Source organism: Melozone crissalis, unplaced genomic scaffold, assembly GCF_028551555.1.
Source record: "Melozone crissalis strain CALT ecotype California unplaced genomic scaffold, PUWL_Pcris_2 ptg000019l_1, whole genome shotgun sequence".
Classification (NCBI taxonomy): Eukaryota; Metazoa; Chordata; class Aves; order Passeriformes; family Passerellidae; genus Melozone; species Melozone crissalis.
The window spans coordinates 22287929-22306927 of NW_026535797.1; the positions used below are offsets into that span (position 1 = coordinate 22287929).

Below are 18999 nucleotides of genomic sequence, written 5' to 3' on the forward strand. Positions count from 1 at the left end.
TAGGCTTGGAAGAAGAGCTTAATATGAGAAGCAGATGTGATAGAACAGATTTGCAAATCAAGGTATTAAAATACTTTCTAAAAACTTTAGAGGCAATAAAAGTTTGGCAGATACGATAAAAACTTATTAACCTTCCTTCTCTGACCCTGCAAAGTGCCTGGCTTCATGGTTTTTTTGTTTCACTTTCTAGGTATCAAACATCTGCTTTGAAAACACAAGTAATTTGTTTTCTGTAATTGTCCCAAGTTCTTTTGATTGTTTTTTGGACATTGTTTCAATGCTTCAATTGGCTAAAAGCATTCGTAGAATATGGTTCTATTGTTCAGACTGTGAGGGCAAATTTAAGTGCAAGCAGCTGTTTGAGGATCATTGTTTTTTAGGTGGGCCCTTTGTGTAGTTCCTCCTGTTCAGTATAGAAGTGAATATTTAAAATAAAATTTATATAATATAGGAAGCTGATTAAAAATGCTAAATATTTTTCTTTCATTATTTCACTGTGAAACACAATTCTAGAGTCCTGCTTGTTATGAAGTGTTGGACATGGATCCTCTAAATCTCATATTCTTGATGAGGAAGAACTAAATTCTTTATATTTGCTTAATGCTCTATTTGTCCATCCTTTAATTTAGTGTTTCTCAGATTAAAAAGGCCTATGAGGAACCAAGAACACTGAATTGTAAGGAAGCATTGGTAGAAGACCTATTGAATGAACCTGACATTTTTTACCTAGTTGTTTGTTGTAGAGTTGCACTTTAACTTTGCTTTGATAGCATTTTGATTAGGAAAAAATAGAATTTCCCAATCATATAGTGCACAATATTTTATGGTATAATTTTTGAAAGCTTCTCCTTTTGCTGAGTAAGCCCATTTGTCCTGTATAATAGTACTGTTATAAAGTATGGAACAGTCTGATTATGGTAATTGTTGCTATTTTGATTCTCAAGATTTTATTAATTTTAACTTTCAACAAAAGGAAGGATCCACTGATTGTAAGTGACAGTGACAAGTTTATAGAAGCACCTGAGAAGTCACTGTAGGCACTTAGAAATAAAAATCTTTTTAGAAAGAAAATCTTTCATCCCTAGTAGCAAAACCATGCTGGTAACTGCTTATTGAGCAAGACTTTGTCAGCTCATTATCGCAATACATTGTTGGGTAATAGTTTAAAAATTATTTATAGAATGGAATCCCAGCTGTGCTGAAAATACTACCATTTAATATGTTGCCTGTGATTGTCATTAGCTTTTTTTTTTTGCCTAAGGATTATGAAGAGAATAAAGATTTGGCTGTATGTCTAAGATTGAGCACTGTATGAAATTTTTGTCAGGGGACTTGCTGACCTTGTGTAAAGTTGCCTCTTGGAGAGGCTCTTTATATTCTGCCTGCAGTTGCTACGACAGTTGGATAAACCTAACAACAGCCAGCATGCCCTGTGCAATGTATTTCAGAGGCCTGGCCTCCAAATGGGTACGGTTGCTTCCTGCAAAGTTTACAGCCAGTGTAGAAATAACAATCAAGTAAGCGAACCATGTATTTAAAAAGCATAGGCTGATATATTTTTAATATATATAATGTGTACCTGCATATATACAGTGCAAGAAATCCCTTACTCCACACAGGATCATGTGTTCTCTATTGCTTGCTATTAAAAAATGGCAGACCTCTCTTAAGATAATTATTTATCAGCATTCACAACTTCTCTGTAACTTGAGGTAGAATATTGCAGTACATTTTAAGTACCACTTGCATTGGGTTGATTGGTTGTTTTGGTTTGTTTTCCTAGTGTGGTTGCCTTTCTAGCTCTTTCATCTTAAACTGTAATGTTCTGCTGTTAGGAAAATATCGGGTTGATCTCCTAATATATTCAGCCCAGGACATCACTTCAGTGGCATGAGTTGTTATTTTGTGTCCAGCTGTGCTCCTGGGAAAGGTAGACTTGATCAGAAAGGTTATGATTGCCTTCTGCTTGCAGGTATGGCTGACTCAGCAGCACTGTGTGGTTAGTCTGACTTAAAGGAAAAGACAAAATCCTACTATTACCTTTCTCCTCAGGGACAGCTGCCATTCTCCATCAAGAAGACAACCATTCAGCCAGAAAGATTGACTCCCAGAAATTCACCACAATCACTTTAGTATTTTAAATTTCAGGTGGGACTAGAATTGATGGTGGTAAGGGCAGAGGCTCAGAGCTTTGAATCTTTACTCTTAAGTGAGTTGAGCAAAACTGCTAGCTCAGAAGAAGTTGGTAGTTCTTTTTAATAGTTAGAAAATTGGATAAATGAGGAAGGGAAAATGCAGTCACTGTTTGGAGGTGGGGAAGAAGACATTTTACCCTTTTGATTATGAGAAACAGAATCCTAAATTATTATTTAGGATTATATTATATTATTATCCAAATAGTCCTATTTGGATGTCTGTGTTAGTGTATGGATGGTTAAAAAAAGATACAATAAACATATAGTTTCTATAGTAAGTAATTATTGAAAATATCTTTATATCTAAGGCTTAATCTACTGTCATGTTGATAGTAATCATATATAGTAAGCTGAAGCGGTATCTTCTGGTAAAAAATAAAAAATGAATAAAATATGAAAAAAAGTTAAGTGGGATCAAAGAAATAGTGCAAAACCAAACTAGGATTAAGCACTTGGTTCTTGACTGATAGTGCTGCTTCTGTGTATTTGCTATCCAAAAATGTTCCCATTCAATGGGGCTAGCAACATTTATACAGAATCTTCCTTCAGTCTGTGTTTATTCCTACATGAGTTCCATGGAGTTTTCCTAATGCATTAATAATATTCTTTGAGGTATCAGTCTTTGGGATGCTGAGTATTCTTTGCATTTTGAAATGGCTCTAATTTTTTTTTTAATGTTCTACAAACAATGCATATTAGACAATGAAAGAATACCCGCATAATGCCAACATCTTGGCTTTTTTGCTTTTATTAATAAATATATTTTAGAAAAATGCAATATTTTATCAGACTACTGTGTGCATGCATTCCCATTTCTGCTCCTTTTCCTACATATGTTTTACCTGGAAGCTAGGAAAGGTTAACAGAGGAAACAAACATGGTGTCATTCAATCCCTTTGAAGTAAGACATTTAGAAAACTCTGGCAAGTTCCAATGAGAATGTTGGAGTAACTGGAGGTCTTGCTTGCACTTGATCAGTTAATTCAGTGCTCTTGAAAATATAATGTGTTTGAAGTCGAGCATGGCTTCTGTATGAGCAGAAAAATAGATTTATTTTTTTTTAATGGAGGGAGAAGTATTGTTCAGAACACTACTGTAGACCCATAGTTATAGGCTATTGTGACATTAGGGAAAGTTCTGGTAGTAAGAAGGTATCATTCTTTATCAGCATGTTGTAAGTAAAGTCTTCATTGTCACCATATTTCTGCTCCATAAGTGAATTTAATCTCCAGAATAAGTGGCAGGAACTAGAAAGTCTTTGTAATTCCAGCTTGCTGTTTTCTCTGCCTTTAGAGCATCACAAGTGATGAAAAGGGTGCAGTCTTGTAAGCAGTGCTCTTTCTAGCATTCTCAGGGATGGCTGCTATTCATTGCCTTTAATCTGAAAATGGGTTAAAATCTCTATATGTGAAGTGCAAATGCATGTCTGTTTCATGATAGGAGCTCATTTCACTTTTTGCTCACATTTCCATATGCATTCTCAGTCTGCTTCACTTTACAGAAGTCTCTGAACTCCTTTTAAGATAGACTAGAATCTAAACTGCTGTTAAAAGTTAGGTTAGTCCAGCCATGATGTCTTTGTAAAATCTTTCTCACCTTCAGGAGAGAATAGGCTTTGTCTGCTCTTGGGAAAATAAGGTCATGGGACTGGAGAAGCTCTCCTATGAGGACAGGCGAAGAGAGCTGGTGTTCTTCAGGCTGGAGAAGAGAAAGCTCTGTGGAGACCTTTTAGACCACCTTGCAGTACCCAAAGGGGGCTTATGAGGAGACTGGAGAAGGACTTTTCACAAGGGCTTGTTGTAGAAGAAGGTTTTAAACTGAAAAGAAGGTAGGTTTACATTAAGTAATAGGAGGAGCTTTTTTACTCTGAGGGTGGTGCACTGCAACAGGTTTTCTCAAGAGGTGGTAGAGGCCTCATTCTTGGGCACATTCAAAGGGAACTTGGATGGGGATGTGGGTGACCTGACCTAGTGGAGATGCCTCTGCTTATTGCAGGGGGATTGTATGGAATAAACTGGACTGTTGTGCCTTCCAACCGGAACGGTTCTGATTCTGTGATTTCTGAGTCTTTCAGGATATGTAAAGCCTCAAATTTTTAATTATAATGATTGGAATAATGGGTAAAGAAGATGACTTCTAGGGTTGTTTATCAAACTCTGAGATGTAAGGGAATATGAAAAAGCAAAGACATTTTCCTCTAAGTGAGCCTTTTTTTTTTTCCCCTTGGTCATGTGCTTTACTTTATGTTTAACATTCTCTAGAATGACTTATATTGTTTATTGAAAAGTTTGCTTTCCCTTTGGACCAGTGAACATATCTTCATGAACTGTGAAAAACAACCCCTCTCCCTACTACCGACCCCACCCCCAAACCCGACACAAACCCCCCCATCCTTCAGATGGAGGGGATAACATCAGTATTAGTTTGCTTTCAAGCATTGGAAGACCAAAATTATTTTATGTGGTAGTCAGAGGAAATAGCAAAATGTTCTAAACACTGCTAACAAATGTGGTTAATACCTAAACAGGATGCTTTACCTTGGAAGTGTTTGTGAGAGATAGATTTAAAGGAGGTACCACTGAGATTTATGTTGTCATGGAACAGTTAACTAGTGACCCTGTAAAATGTAGTGTGTATATATATATTTATTTTTTTTTAAGTCTATGACTGCCTTGATGTAAAGTAACATGAGATACAAAGAGCAAAAGCAGTTGTGGGTTAGTGTTTTTTTTTTTTTTTAATGATGATGTCTTTGAGACACATTTACTAGAAAGCAGTTTACTGGCAAGATAAAATGGGAAGACAAGTGATCCTCTTCATTCTCCTTTGTTGGTAAATTGTACAGTTATTTTCACTGGTAATTTTCTGGTAAAAAAAGATGCAATGCTCAAAAAACATAACACCAAAGCAGAGAAGATATGGTAAACCTGTCCTTAACTACAGAGGGCACATTCAAACTCTCTTCTTCCTTTATCATGAAAATTGACTTCACAGATTCACATGGATTATACTGGTTTACAGATTGCTGTGCTGAAATTGTCTCCTGGAAAGTCTGAATTTGTACAGGAAGCTCAGATACCAGCATGGTTCAGAATAGTGAGGTTCTCTGGAACAAGCTTTAATAAGCTTCTCAGTGGAACTAATGCACAGACCCCACAACTTGAAAGGGAAGAAGATTTCTATTTGTCTTGTTAAATTGTAGATGTACTCTTCTACATAATATCTTTTGTCACAGTGAAAGTTTGAAAGAAATGGCTGTATGTAATTCAACTACATGAACCCAAAAAGTAGAAAAATTTGTTTATGCTGAGGTGCAAACTGTAGATGGTACCATCAGTAGTTGATCAAAGAGGTTTAAAGAAGACAGAGTATCTTTATTGGGTTGCTTGGGTCAGAACTACATTCTTCAATTTCTTAAATATGACATGAAAATAAGAATGTTTTAGTCGCCTTGAATGAATATAACTATTGTGTACATCAATATACATCACTTTTGCTGATTTTTGTTAAGTGGCACTCATGCGTACCCTGTTTTATTGGTGTGATCTTCCTTCTTTTTAAACTTTGTGTAGAATTAAGGAATCCCAGGATCATTAGGTTTGGAAAGGACCCCAGAGGTCATCCAGTCCAACAGCCCTGCCAAGGCAGGGTCACCTAGAGCAGGTGACACTGGAACCATTCAGATGCATTTGGAATGTGTCCAGAGGAGAGTCCACGCTGTCCCTGGGCTGCCTGTTCCAACCTCCACATGAAGAAGCTCTTCCTCATCTTGAGGTGGAACCTCTTGTCTTTGAGTTTATGACCATGGCTCCTTGTCCTGTTTTTGGGCACCATGAATAGAGTCTGCCAGCATCCCCCCAACACTCACCTTTGAGATGCTTGTATGGATTGACGAGATCTCCTCTGTCTTCTCTTCTCCAAACTAAACAGGCCCAGCTCCTGCAGTCTCTCCTTATCAGAAAGATGCTTCAGACCCCAAATCATCTTTGTGGCCTCTGCTGGACCCTTTTCCAGTAGCTCATTGTCTTTCTTGACCTGTTGAGACTAGAACTGAACGCAGCACTCCTGATGTGGCCTCGCTAAGACCAAGTAGAGGGGAAGAGCACATCTGTGAACCTGCTGGCCTCACCCTTCCCAATGCACCCCAGAATCCCATTGGCCCTCCTGGCAGCAAGGACACTCTGCTGGCTCATAGTCAGTTTGTCTTCCACCAAGACTCCCAGCTGCTCTGCAGAGCTGCTCTCTTGGAGGTCAACCCCTGACCTGTTCTGGTAGCTGGGATTATTCCTCCCTAAGTGCAGGACCTTACCCTTGTCTGTGTTGAATACATGTTTATCTCAAATTTGGAAAATTTACTGAGTGGAAAGAAGGGTGGAGAGATTTGGGCAGAGTAGCTCAGTGATGTGGGTGTATAATTAGTACCCTGTATGCTGTCCAGTGGTCATATTTTCCTTGAAAACCAGATCCAAAATGAATGGCATAAATATACAGTGAGTCGGACTGGAAAAGTGCAGTCAGCTGGCAGGTAGTGTAGTATTTGATTGTAGCTGGGTAATAGAGGGATAAGAGGTTCAGAGGTTTTGGAGGCCTCTAATAATGTTAACAGACAATTTGGAAATTAATTGTGTGAAATTCAAAATAGGATGAATTGCTATTTGGATAAATGTGATTAGGAGGATGGGTGCAAAGAGTAACTTTCACCTGCTTCTGTGCAAAGTCACAGAAAAACTGTTCAAAATAAACTAAAATAGATCTGGAAAAGATAAATCATGGTAATTCGTAATCAGATTAGCACTTCTATATGTGCAAGTCTTTCTTATTCACTTTTGTTGGGGACCATTTAGATGTTGTTTCATTGTAAGGCATCTGTTTGGGGGCTATTGACTGAGCAGCTGTTTCTCAATTCTTTTAGTCTTATCCTTGCCTCTTTGCTTTAAACAGGTTCCAGAAGTCTGAACTTTATTCTTAACATGACTTTTGAGAAATGGCAGGGTGAATCTAAAAAGATTTTACCTGAGGGTGAGAGCTTAGATATGCCAAAGAGGTTTATTTCTTTCTTTTTGTAGTCAAAGAGTAACTTCAGGGATGTAACTTCAGCTACATACTGTGTTTGCATACTTATAGCAGGTTTTAATTGTATTGAATCTCAAAACAAACACAGTGGTAAGGGAATGATACTTGCAGAAGCATTACATATCACAGACTGTCTCATGTCCTGCTCTAAGAAAAAGCCATGCCACCAATTGCAAGGGTAGGATTTAAAGATTGTGAGATACTGTATTAAAATATGCCATTAAAATTTTTGACTTTCTCATGAATCTTGATGTTCCTAGCATTTTAGCACTTTTGAACTTTTCCTTTATACTGGTGTCTATTTATATATGTTTCTCTTGCTTTATGTTAGAATGCAAGCTTTTGTGCCTAAGTCCTGCATAGAGAGCACAGTGGTGTTGGGCACTGAACATGTCTGCATATAGAAAATTAGCAAATCATTTCATCTGTGCTTATATGCAGAAAAGAGGGGAGGGAAGACTAATTCTTTCCTTGGTTTTTAAGTGTGTTTGTCTGAAATTGGTTATGAGGCTTACACTAAAGATGCTCCTCCAGAGAATGTTAGTCCTGTGGGGATTTTTTTTAAGTCCACTGAGAGAGACTCATTGTGGCATAGGACCAAGATGTAGGCCAAGTGGAAATACAGCAAAGTGATTTAATAGAAAAGGTAATTCCTATTCAAACTGGATGGTCCCTTATTCATTTCCTCGGATTATCATCAAATTTATGTCACCAGCAAAGGAGCTTTATTGAGTTTCACAGATATATTCCTTTTGCTTTCATTGTCATTAGTTGGCACACTGACATTTTCATATGTGTCTCAGCTAATGCCTCAAAATTACTCCATCTACAAATGTAACAATTGAACAGATAATTTTAATAAGATTCAGCTTGACTTCAGACTGCACTCCTTCCTTTCTTTATAGAATGCAAATTGTAACCTGTTTTTAAAGCCGTGCAATGCAGTGAACTTTAATGGGATTTGACAACATCATATTAAGCACAACAACTACGCATAATGTACCGAAAAATTGGACGTGAAATTGGAAACATAGCTGAGAACAAAGTAAATTTACATGGTTTGGTAGTTTGAATGTCTGATATCATATTCTCTCATGCAAGCTCCATAAAAAGCAAGGGATTTAACAATGGATATCAGCGGAAAGTGCTTTTAAAGTTAAAGCTGATGGATGGCTTGTCAAAAAAAATAATTGCATTGGTTGGAAAGTCGGGATGCGTGCTGAGGGGGAGAGAACAGGATATACAGAGAGGATGATGGGAAGTGACAGTGGTCTGTCAAGAAGCAGTGGCTGCCCAGAGAAGTGTGAAGCCAGAGCTATAAGGTGGCAGAGTAGAACAGGCTGTCAGAGCGGGAAAGTGGCTTTAATACCCTGAAAAGCAAAGGAATCCGCCTGTCAGCCTTGCTCAGCCGTGCTGAAAGAGGAAAAGAACATGGCATGAAGTTAGAGACATTAAACGGGAAAAAAGAGAGGCCAATGAAAGCCAGTGAGGAGGGGTGGTGAGCTGTTATGTTTTTTAATAGACAAATGACACATTTCTAGGTGCAGCAAGAAAGCAAACTGTCGAAGAAATTTAGAACTGATTAGAGGCTTTTTTGAAAAAGAAATACAAGATGATCAGCATTTATTTCTGGCATTTTTAAATGTGCCACATAGCCCTGTGACCTTCCCTTCACTTCCCTCTTGTGTAACTGTACTTGCCCATTGCTTCTCTGAGAGGCAGAAATGGTTTTGTTACAGAAGCAGCTTTGTCCCTGTAAGCTTTGGAAGAACTTGGTGTTTCAACCAAAAGTAGTTGTCTCAGAGGTCTCTTTTCAGCCCTTTATAAGATATTGGCTTATAAATCTAATTATCAACCTAACCAAACAGTTTTTCCTTGAAATTTTTTAAGTGTTGAGATTCATTTGGCTATACATCGTTACGATTTATACCTGGTACTAATGCAGTGCCACACAAATTGCAGCACTCATAGATTTTAAAGATTTTCCACAAATCTGGGAACTTTATTTATATTTTAAAGGTTGAAGAAAAAAATCGCCTGAATAACTGTCTGTATAAGTTTTAATAATTATTAATTTTGAAGTACATTTTCTTGTTATAATCTGTTACAAATATCTTTTCAGGAAAAATGAGGAAAGGAGTAAAATATAAAATTTTTTAAAATCTTTATGTAAATTTTATATATATATATAAAATATCTATATATTTGGTATAGGACAATGCATTAAAAGGCACTGTGCTTCATAGCTGCTGTTTGAGGAAGGCATCAGACATGGTCCATACCACTATCCATCCTCAATTTTCCATGGGTTTTTTAAATGTAGCTGAAGAAATAATGTCCAGCAGAAAAAAAAAAAAAAAAAGGCAAATAAAAAGGAAGGTACAGCTTGTACACCAGCAATTAAAAAAATGCACACCACATGTTAAAGAAGTTCTGGAATACAAGTTGAAACATACTGAATGAAATGGAAGTTGCAAGGAATTGTTAGGTAGATTTCAATACTTTTCAGGAATTGACTTAGTTTATAATTCTGACAGAAGTTATAAAATGCAATTAAGCTTCTTGGTGTAGCTTCACAGAATTTTTTCTGATTGCTACTAAGGCTGATTGGAAATAAAATGCAAGTTAGCAGTTCTCTTGGGAAACACACAAGGAAACAGAGGTCATAGTTTTTGGTCAAAAGCACTTCTGGATTTTGGGTCAAATGTCATTTATAACAGCAGTCTAATTCAAATATGTCCTTTTCAATATGTCTGTCCATATAATAATTTATTTCTGTTGCACTGTGTTAAATGGGAGAATTAATTTTTGATCTACAAACTCATATCTAATTAATGGAAAACAATTATGTGGTGATTATAATACACAGATTAACCCCCCCATACAATTGGTTACTCCCATAGCATACTTGCTTCTTTTGTTGAATATCATGTGTCTGAAAATTTATTACATCCTGAAGCAGAAGGCCCCCAGTTAAAATGTTATAAGCATTATGGTACTTGTCCTTTGTTGAAAAAAACGCAGAAAATTGAGAATATTTTAGCACAACGGGAAAATCTAGAGTGTTGCTAGGCATTTTAAGCATATTTTTAAATGCTGTATTGAAAGAGAGTATTGTTTGCATTTGAGAATGAACACGTTATTTATATATTAAACATGAACGTATTTGCTTTGGCAGATAAATGGTGGTCCAGCTTTTAAGGATTCTTCATGCTGGACCTGAAGGAAAGGGAATTTTCTTTCTTTATGGGTGCAATTTCAAAATACATAATGAAAAAAATCAAGTAAGAATGTTCACTCCTTCCTTCTCTCATTAGCATCTAATGTAAAAATTACAATATTAAATAAATAAGCAAATTGCAGTAATCCATACCTTTTATGTCTAGATATTTTATAAGCTTCTTAATGATGTTACAGATTCTATTTTTTTTTTAATCCAGGCAATTTTCCTATGGTGTCTGTTGCCAGTACATATGAGTACATTTCAATACATACATATATGTATATAGTCTAAGCAAATGCATGAATGATAAAACTCTCTACTTGGACAAAATGTGGAAAAAAAAATCCCTCAAACCCCAATCCAAACAAAAAACTTTCACAACATTCCTTCAGTGTTTGAATAGAATCTTTTGCTTGCCAAGATACTTTATTTCTCCCCTTATTTAGTTGATTAAAGTCCTAACTAGCAGGGAATGAATGCAATAAAAAGTGCACTATTTTCTAGGCACAAACCCACGATGTTAAGCCTAGAACAAGTAAGGTTTTCCTTACTCCTTAGACATTGAACAATCTGTGCTGTTGCTTGCAATATAGTGGGTTTTGTGTATTATAGCTCTTATGGTTTGTAAATAATAATACCTCTTTGTGGTTCCAGAAGGGTCACTGGTTTTTTACAGTTTAGGAAGATTGCTGCTGTTATCTGTAAATCCATTGCTTGGACAAGAAGGGGATTACATGATATGATTTAAAACAGTGTCTCCTGTATTTTATTCTTTCCATAAGGAAATGACCCTTTACCCTATACAGCTTAGATAAATAAATAAAGCTTCTATGACATATAGTAGTAGACTATTTGCCTTTCTTACCTCAAAAATACCTGAAAAAAAAAGTCTTACTAAGCAAGGTATAAGGGGAATGAAAAGAATAATAAATCAAGTTGGTTCTCATCTCAAGTTTGGAGCACCATATATAATGCTAGTGGTTATCGGTACAATAAAACGGATTTAATGAGAAATCTAAATGTTAGCATACCAAATGTTGGCTGCATTTTGGTAGCTTGGAAATTGGCTTTGAAAGTTCACAGAATCACTGAATGTGCTGGGTTAGAAAGGATTCACAAGCATCGTGGCCCTGGCCCAGGGTAGCCCCAAACATCCCACTGTGTGCCTGAGAGCATTGTCCAAATCCTTGAACTCTGCCAGGCTTGGTGCCCTGGCCCCTTCCCTGGGGAGCTGTTCCAGTGCCCAACCATTTGTTCTTAGAGGTCTTCTCCAACCAAAATGGTTTTATTACTGGATCATTCTCCTTGTAAAGTTTTAAAGTACAGCAGCGTGGAAATCACTTCTGCCTCTCTGCAGCGAGGTCAAACATGTGAACGTTTGGGCCTAAAAGAAGGAGAAACAAATCTGGATTATCTTTTGTAAGGAAATATCTCAAACCCAAATGGGATCTTGTTTATCTCATAATACTGTTTTTTATGGAGTTAGAGTATTGTTAAGCAGCATATCCTGAAGTACTCAGCTATTTTTTTGTGTTCACCTAAAATGCAGAAACTGGTGGTTGACTGGACTCTGAGAGATGATGATGTACATAATTTTAATAGAAATGTTGCATGTTTGTTTTTATCCCATGTGAGAATATTGCTTATTTCCAGGCACAAGTCTTTCTTCCTTATAAATTCCATTGAGAAAGTAAAACTTACACCTTGGAACAGGTAACTTCTAAGGAGTCAATTTTCTAGTGTTGAAAATGCCCTGACCTTCCATTTCATTATGCTTTACTGCTGATCTGCCCACCCAAGATCCTCATATGAATTTCACCAAAATAATTTTGAAAAATTCATTTCTGTAATACCCTATGGGCTATGTAATTGATTGCAAATAAGAAGTAGAAGAAGAAGCTTCTGTTTGAATGATTGCAGGTCAAATTAAGATATGTGACACATCAAGGAATTTAAATCATGCATCTCAAGGACCGCTTTTCTCTCACTTCCAAAGTTTATATGTATTTTACTTCTGGTGTGCAGTTATATATATTCATATATGTGTGTCATTATTGTGGGGATTAAATATATCTTAGTAGAGAAAACATGTGGAGAGCAGCAGTATGTGATATTGCAGCAATAGACATGGTAACTTGATTTTTATGTCTTTTATGATTTGGTAGGGAACCAGACACTATCAAGAGCAGTCCCACTTATAGTGCTCTAGAAGGCAGCAGAATTTTGAAGGTTTTTCAGCAGATCTTCTCTTAGTAAGATCTTAGAACAGCATAGCTACTGCTTAGTTTGTCTAAATTTTTCACCCATTAGAATTTTCATGTATTGGAATATTTCCTTTGTTTTATTAAGTATGAGAGAAGATATATCTAAATTCTTTATTTCTAGATGATCAGGTTAACAAAGGTATTGGATGTAATGAAATGAGATTTGCACAGTGCTTGAACCTGTATCAGTTTAATGTGTGATCTAGGGTTCTCCAGCCTGTGTTTCTCTTGCTAACCCAGTTATTGGTCAGATTTAGCTGGTATAAAAGCATTCTGTCATGCTGAGGAGCAACAGTGGTAGGAACTTGCACTTTTCCATTTTAATTTCTGGGAAAAATCACCCTTGCATGACAACACACCCATTTGTGTTATTTAGTAGGGGAGGGTTGGATGTACACATGACAGTGCTTTAATAATTGAATTAGTTTTAGAATAGGACTTCTGGACTACTTTACTGTAGTGAAGGGTATCAGAAATTTGATGTAGAGAGTTCCTCTCTATAGATGGCTCCCCAAAAAGAGCTGGAGGCAGGCATGCCTGGCTAGATATTAGATACTGACTCATCTCTAGCCTGGGACAGGGAACAGTAATAAGATTGTGTAGAGGAAAAGTTAGTTGCTTTTGTCAGTAGGTCTTACAAACTTCAGGCATTTCTACCGGATTTCCACTAATGATAGAAGCACCTTTACAACATCATCTGAAGGTCTGTTTAAAATATTAGTAAAGGGAATCAAAGCCCTAGGAGTTTGCTCAACCAAACATGACTGTAGCTGCATAAATAACAGATACTAACTTCCTTTAGTTTATTGAACAAGTCATGTCCTGAAGGCTTCTGTAACTCACTATGAACCAGTATTCTGCTTAGATACTGGTTTTATGTAATATAATTTTATAAGTCTTAAAACTAGTCAAACAGGTCATGCAATCCATGACTATTTCTGTTCCAGTGTTTGGGTTTTTTTTAACATAGAAGTGATTTTTTTTCTTTAGACCCCCTTTGTAAAAAAACTGAGTTTTTATGTCAGATTCTTCTTGCTCATTTAGTTTCTCTTAATGTAGCCAAATGTTTTCTTGGTATTCCCCCCCCCTTTCTCCCTGTAGGTGTGGGGTGTTCTATTCTACTGAATTTGGTGTTTTCTTCAGGCGAGTAAGGACTCCTAAGGATACAAGGGCATTGAAAAATATAACACTGGTCAAGAGAAATGGCAGAAAACACCATGCATAAATAAAATACCCCCTTCTCTCTCTCTCTCCCCCCTTCTCCTCCCCTTTCCCCCCCTCCCAAAATGAACAATGATTGTGTGGTTGAAGACCTGGCTGAATAAGTATGTCAGGTACTGATTGGAAGAATGATAAATGGAGTGACCTAACAAAGGATTGACTTCTCCAAAAGACAGGCCTTTTTTAATGGATGGAAAGGGAGGAAGCCTCATTTAGAAGGGAAAGGCTGTTGGCAGTGCAGATATGACAAAGGGGAAGTCGACAACCATTGATTTACGTTCGGGAATGACAGTTGAAAAATTCAACAATAATCATGACAAATGAGAAGCGATGCAGTCAGAGGAAAAAATGCCAATACGTTAAGCCTGAGAAGAAATGCCAAGGTCACAAGCAAAGGTTCCCAAACTTCTGCTTTTGACAGCCTTAATGGAAATATTGGAAAAGATTGGGTGTATAGGGTAAAAAGTATGGTTTGGAAAGAGGAATTGTAGGCGATGCTAATTAGCGTTTGTTCTTTTCAAGGTGGTCATGTTTGTTGCCTATAGAAGTGTTGAGTCAAACACCATTAATAGACCGTTCTCCTCCAGAGTATAATTTTTTATTCTTGAGGAACTGATGAAATAAATTAATAGCAACAGGCAAACAATCATGTTCGTTTTAAAATATCGCTTTGCTGCTCAGTAAATACAGCAAATCTGTGGATTTCTTTATCTCAATCTTATGCATGGTATAAAGCTTATTTAAAAAAATCTTTCAAGTATGATAGTAAATAAGATTATAAAAGATTTAGATGGAGTGTTAGGTCAGATCTGAATAAATAAGTCTGGCATTCGAGAAGTCTTTGCTAAATGTAAATCTAAACAGAATGGCAAAATCTTGTAGTGATGAGGTTTTAAAATAAACACTGCCTGGCTTATTTTTGTTTTTCAGTTTATTGAAGCAGTTACTGGAATGAGCAGACCATGTGTATAAAGCAGTTTTCTACTAGTGCATTAGTTTTAATTATGTTATTAAGTAATTTACAAAATTGCAATATGCAGATAGTCACTAGTGTAATGAAATGAGCAACTCTCTGTTTACTTGAAAACCTGAGAACACAGTAGTGGTGAGAGAAACATTCCTACCCAGAGCATCTTATGGAAATGAGTAGGAAAGCAGTGAATATCAAAACCTATTTTATTTGTGCAGTATTAAGTGGCACAAATTGCTTTCAGATGTATCTTTTCAAATACTCTCTGATATGGCTTTAAAAACCCCTGAACATTGTTCCCCCCCCCCCCCCAACAAAACTGCCTTTGTATGGGGCTAAAAAGAGTAGTTTCTTAATCACAGGAAATTATCAGTTTTATAATATTTAATTAGTGTAGCACATCTCTCAAATTAAACTGATTTTTAACTCCGGATTTGTAAAGGGTTAAGTCCTCACACAAGTACTAATTTAGTATGCAGTGGTCATTTTTACTTAAATGTACTGCAGGCACTTATACATTTAAAAACAAATCTGAAATGCAATCTGCACAAATAATACCTGAGCTCAAGGTAAGGAAAAAGACACACAGAAATTCTCACCCTGAAAACAAGCTCAGAATGTTGTAAATTGCTAGGCTTGTTATTTGAGGTAAACCTGGATCTGTAATGGGTTTTTACTATTCCACTTATACCTGGGGCTGCAAAGTGGAATATCAGGAAACTAGCCTCTTTAGATTAAACATTTTCTAATCAGCTTTATCACTCATATCTGAATTTATCTTATTTGAGGAAAATGCCAATATATTAGCAAGCATATATGATACACAAGGTGACCCTACCAACTTAATGACATAATACATTATCCTTAATGAAGTCAATATCTTGTCTTTTAGCTGTCTGTCTATTGGGGCGATTAATTGCAGTGTCATTAAAGTTAGCTCTCTTTTCATTTGAGCTTGACAAGTCGCATAAAACTAATGTTCTTAGTTATCAGCCACTGGAATAGGATGGAGGATGGAGGAAATTGTAGGACAAATAAGGGGGTACTGCAACAGCTAACTTGAAGGAATTTTTCCAATGACTGTTTTCCAAGCCTTCTATTGCCGACTGTGCACTAATAGTTGGAACATTTGGAACAGAATTATCCAGATTGGGGGTTTGCTTTTGTGTATTGAGCTTGAAGTAGAACACAATGAACTGCAAACTATCAGAGGCCACTGTGCTATTAAGACATCAGGACTGAAAAATTTGCAGAAATAGCCCCATGAGTAAAGTTAAATGAGATTATGTACCCTAAGTTAATGCAATAAACAATATAAAAATATGTATTTTTCTCTTACCTTAGAGTTTTTCATTTATCAGAGCGTGAAATAAATATAAAGCAATTTAGGAAATGAGTTTATATGAAATAATGGCTTTGCATCTTTGATAAAACAAGTTTCAGTCACTAGTGATGATAGCAATGAAGCTGTGGTGCCCGGTGCTAATTGTAGTGTGCAAGCATCACTCCCTGCCTTCCCCCTACCTCTGAAACTACAAGACAGGATGGCTGTAATTTACAGTGTGTTATCTTTGTCTATAGCGGCAAGATGATATGAAGTAAATCAAGGTACGAGTAATGAAAGACTGAAAATTTATTCCTTGGAGCACACTTTAAAGTGTAGTATCTGTTATAGTGGCACTGCCTGAAGACCCTGAAATGAGACTTGGATGAAGGGCAATAAAGAAGCATAGAGGCTCATGTTAATGTTGTTTGTCTGAGGTTAGTAATTGGGTTCCACTGATGAGTTGTGTGAAGACAAAGTGAGAATCCTAGCAAGTATTGTAAATCTTACATTGTTGGAACAAGAAGCAATCCTAACAAATATTGATCCTTCCTGTGCCCAGAGGCGAGGAAGAAAGCAGCATGCTGCTGAGCCAGTGTTGTTTCAATAGCACCAATTACCTTAGTGAGGCTAGTGCTCTGCATGAAATCCCACCAGGCTCACAAATTGTGAATTATCAATGATTAGGCTTTTTAGATATATCCCCTAAAATCATGCCAGGTTAGCTTTCTGTATCAATTCTCCTTTTAGACCCCAAAATGTATATCTTGAAAGCTTTTATTTTCAGCTTTTAAAAAGCTGTGGATATATTTCAAGTACATTGTGTGCACTTAATCCTTTCCCTCCCATATAACCCTTTCTTATCCCCACCCCCACAAAAAAAAAAAAAAGAAGAAAAGGGACTGATCCTGATCTCATGACACCTGAATATATTCTTGGTAATGTTTATCAAATATTTGTTTAACTTGTGTTTTCTGGTTTCTAATTTACATTAAGTATTAGAAAAAAACATACATTGTGACATAATTAAAGGCTTATTTTAATAAAATCTCACATTTTGTATCTGAAACTTTGGTTTATTTTTGACTCTAGATTCATATTTCTTCTAGAGAAAACTCTCAATCATTATTAAATAATTTACAAAATTACAGTGTGCTGGAAAATTGATGTTCAACTCAAAATTCATATGTAGTTAAATGCCTGCTTCCATGCTTGCTTTTTTTCTCTTATCTCATTTGAGGCTATTTTTTCATATACAGTGTGGCTGTCAAAATTCTATATACAGGAAAGACTTATCTTGATGTGTGAAGGAGAGGGTGCCAGTAGCAGTTTGGGTGTTCTAGCCCGGCATTGTGACAAGTCCCTGTGCTGATGAGATGCAGGCATGTGCATGCTGGGGGCAGAGAATGGGAGACAGAGGTCAGTGGGACAGGGAGGCACAGATTGTCCTCCTGCCACGTGCTAGTCCTGGGCTGTGGCCACTGGAGCACACTCCTGTCCTCTGTGGTGTCTGTGGTTGTTGGTGACTCTAAGGCCAGTAGGAGCTTTGTTGTCAATTCAGGGAATCTCTGCTCTGCTGTGTGAAAAGGGAGGCCTAGTAAGGCAGAAGTGTAGTACATCCATCCATCTATCTCTCTATCTATCTCTCTATCTATCTCTCTATCTCTCTATCTATCTCTCTGTCTATCATCAGTGTATATAATTGCTGCTGGTCTGTTGGCACTGTAGCCTACCTTGTGCCTGTCTTTTGGGGAATACCCTCCAGTGTGATGGACCTTCTGGCAGGAGCTCTCTTCAGTAAAGCCCTGCCTTTTCTGCAGAGGAGGGAACTTCTTATCCATTCCTATCAATTTTACCTATATCCTTTCCCACATTATCTCTTCTGTGTTGCTTAGACCTGCTTTTGAGTTCTCCTCATGGGCCTACTGATTTACCAGGCTGGCAGATTCTCAACTGAACCAGTTCAGAGAGTGGCAGAGCAACCACTTGTGCTTGGTCCTGTGTGCTGTGTTAGCTGCAAGGACACAAAGTAATCCCAGGGAAGGGCCACAATTGGGGTTTTTTCTTTCTTTTTGTTAGGTAGCACACGTGGACTGGTTGCTTTCGGCAACCACTGAAGGGGAGCTGAGTAGACTGAAGGGTCTCTGCCTGTGCTACTGAGTGGGTGTGACCTAGGGCTCACTTGGCTGGATGTGCCTGCTCCTAGCCCCTGATATCCTGTTTTCAGATGTCCTATAAGTATTTGTACATGAGCTTGCTGGAAGTTTCCATGCAGGTTTGGAAGATGCTGTTGAAGGCTTTGTGTTTTTGAAGGATTTTCCTGCAGAAGATGAGAACCAGCAGCCACTGTTTCATTGTGTGTTTCTTTCTGAAGTGATCAGAGGCCAGCAGCAGTTGCAGTGATTTAAAGTAGTTGTTTGATAGGTTTAGGAATCTGTATAAATGGTGTCATAGTTGCACAAATAGCAGTTTGAGAAATTTCTGTCTTTATTGTATAATAATAATAACATAAAAATGCTGAGCTTTATTACTGAAATGGAGCTGTGAAGTTGGTGGCCTGTATATGGGACACTTAATACTATTTAGAGTTTATTAGTATGGTACACCCAGAGCTGAAGCATCTCTGTGTTGAAACATTTTAATTGCAAGTGCAGAAAGCACCAGTCTATGTCCAATAAAACTACACAGGATATTGAAACCATGTTTTTTCTTTGGGTTCACACACCTAT

At 37.1% G+C, this 18999-nt stretch overlaps 1 protein-coding gene across 1 annotated transcript in view; it reads left to right on the top strand.

Annotated features, from left to right (window-relative positions):
- The window catches only part of LRMDA (leucine rich melanocyte differentiation associated), a 605897-nt gene that overhangs the window by 252273 nt on the left and 334625 nt on the right, over window positions 1-18999 (top strand). The window lies entirely within an intron of this gene.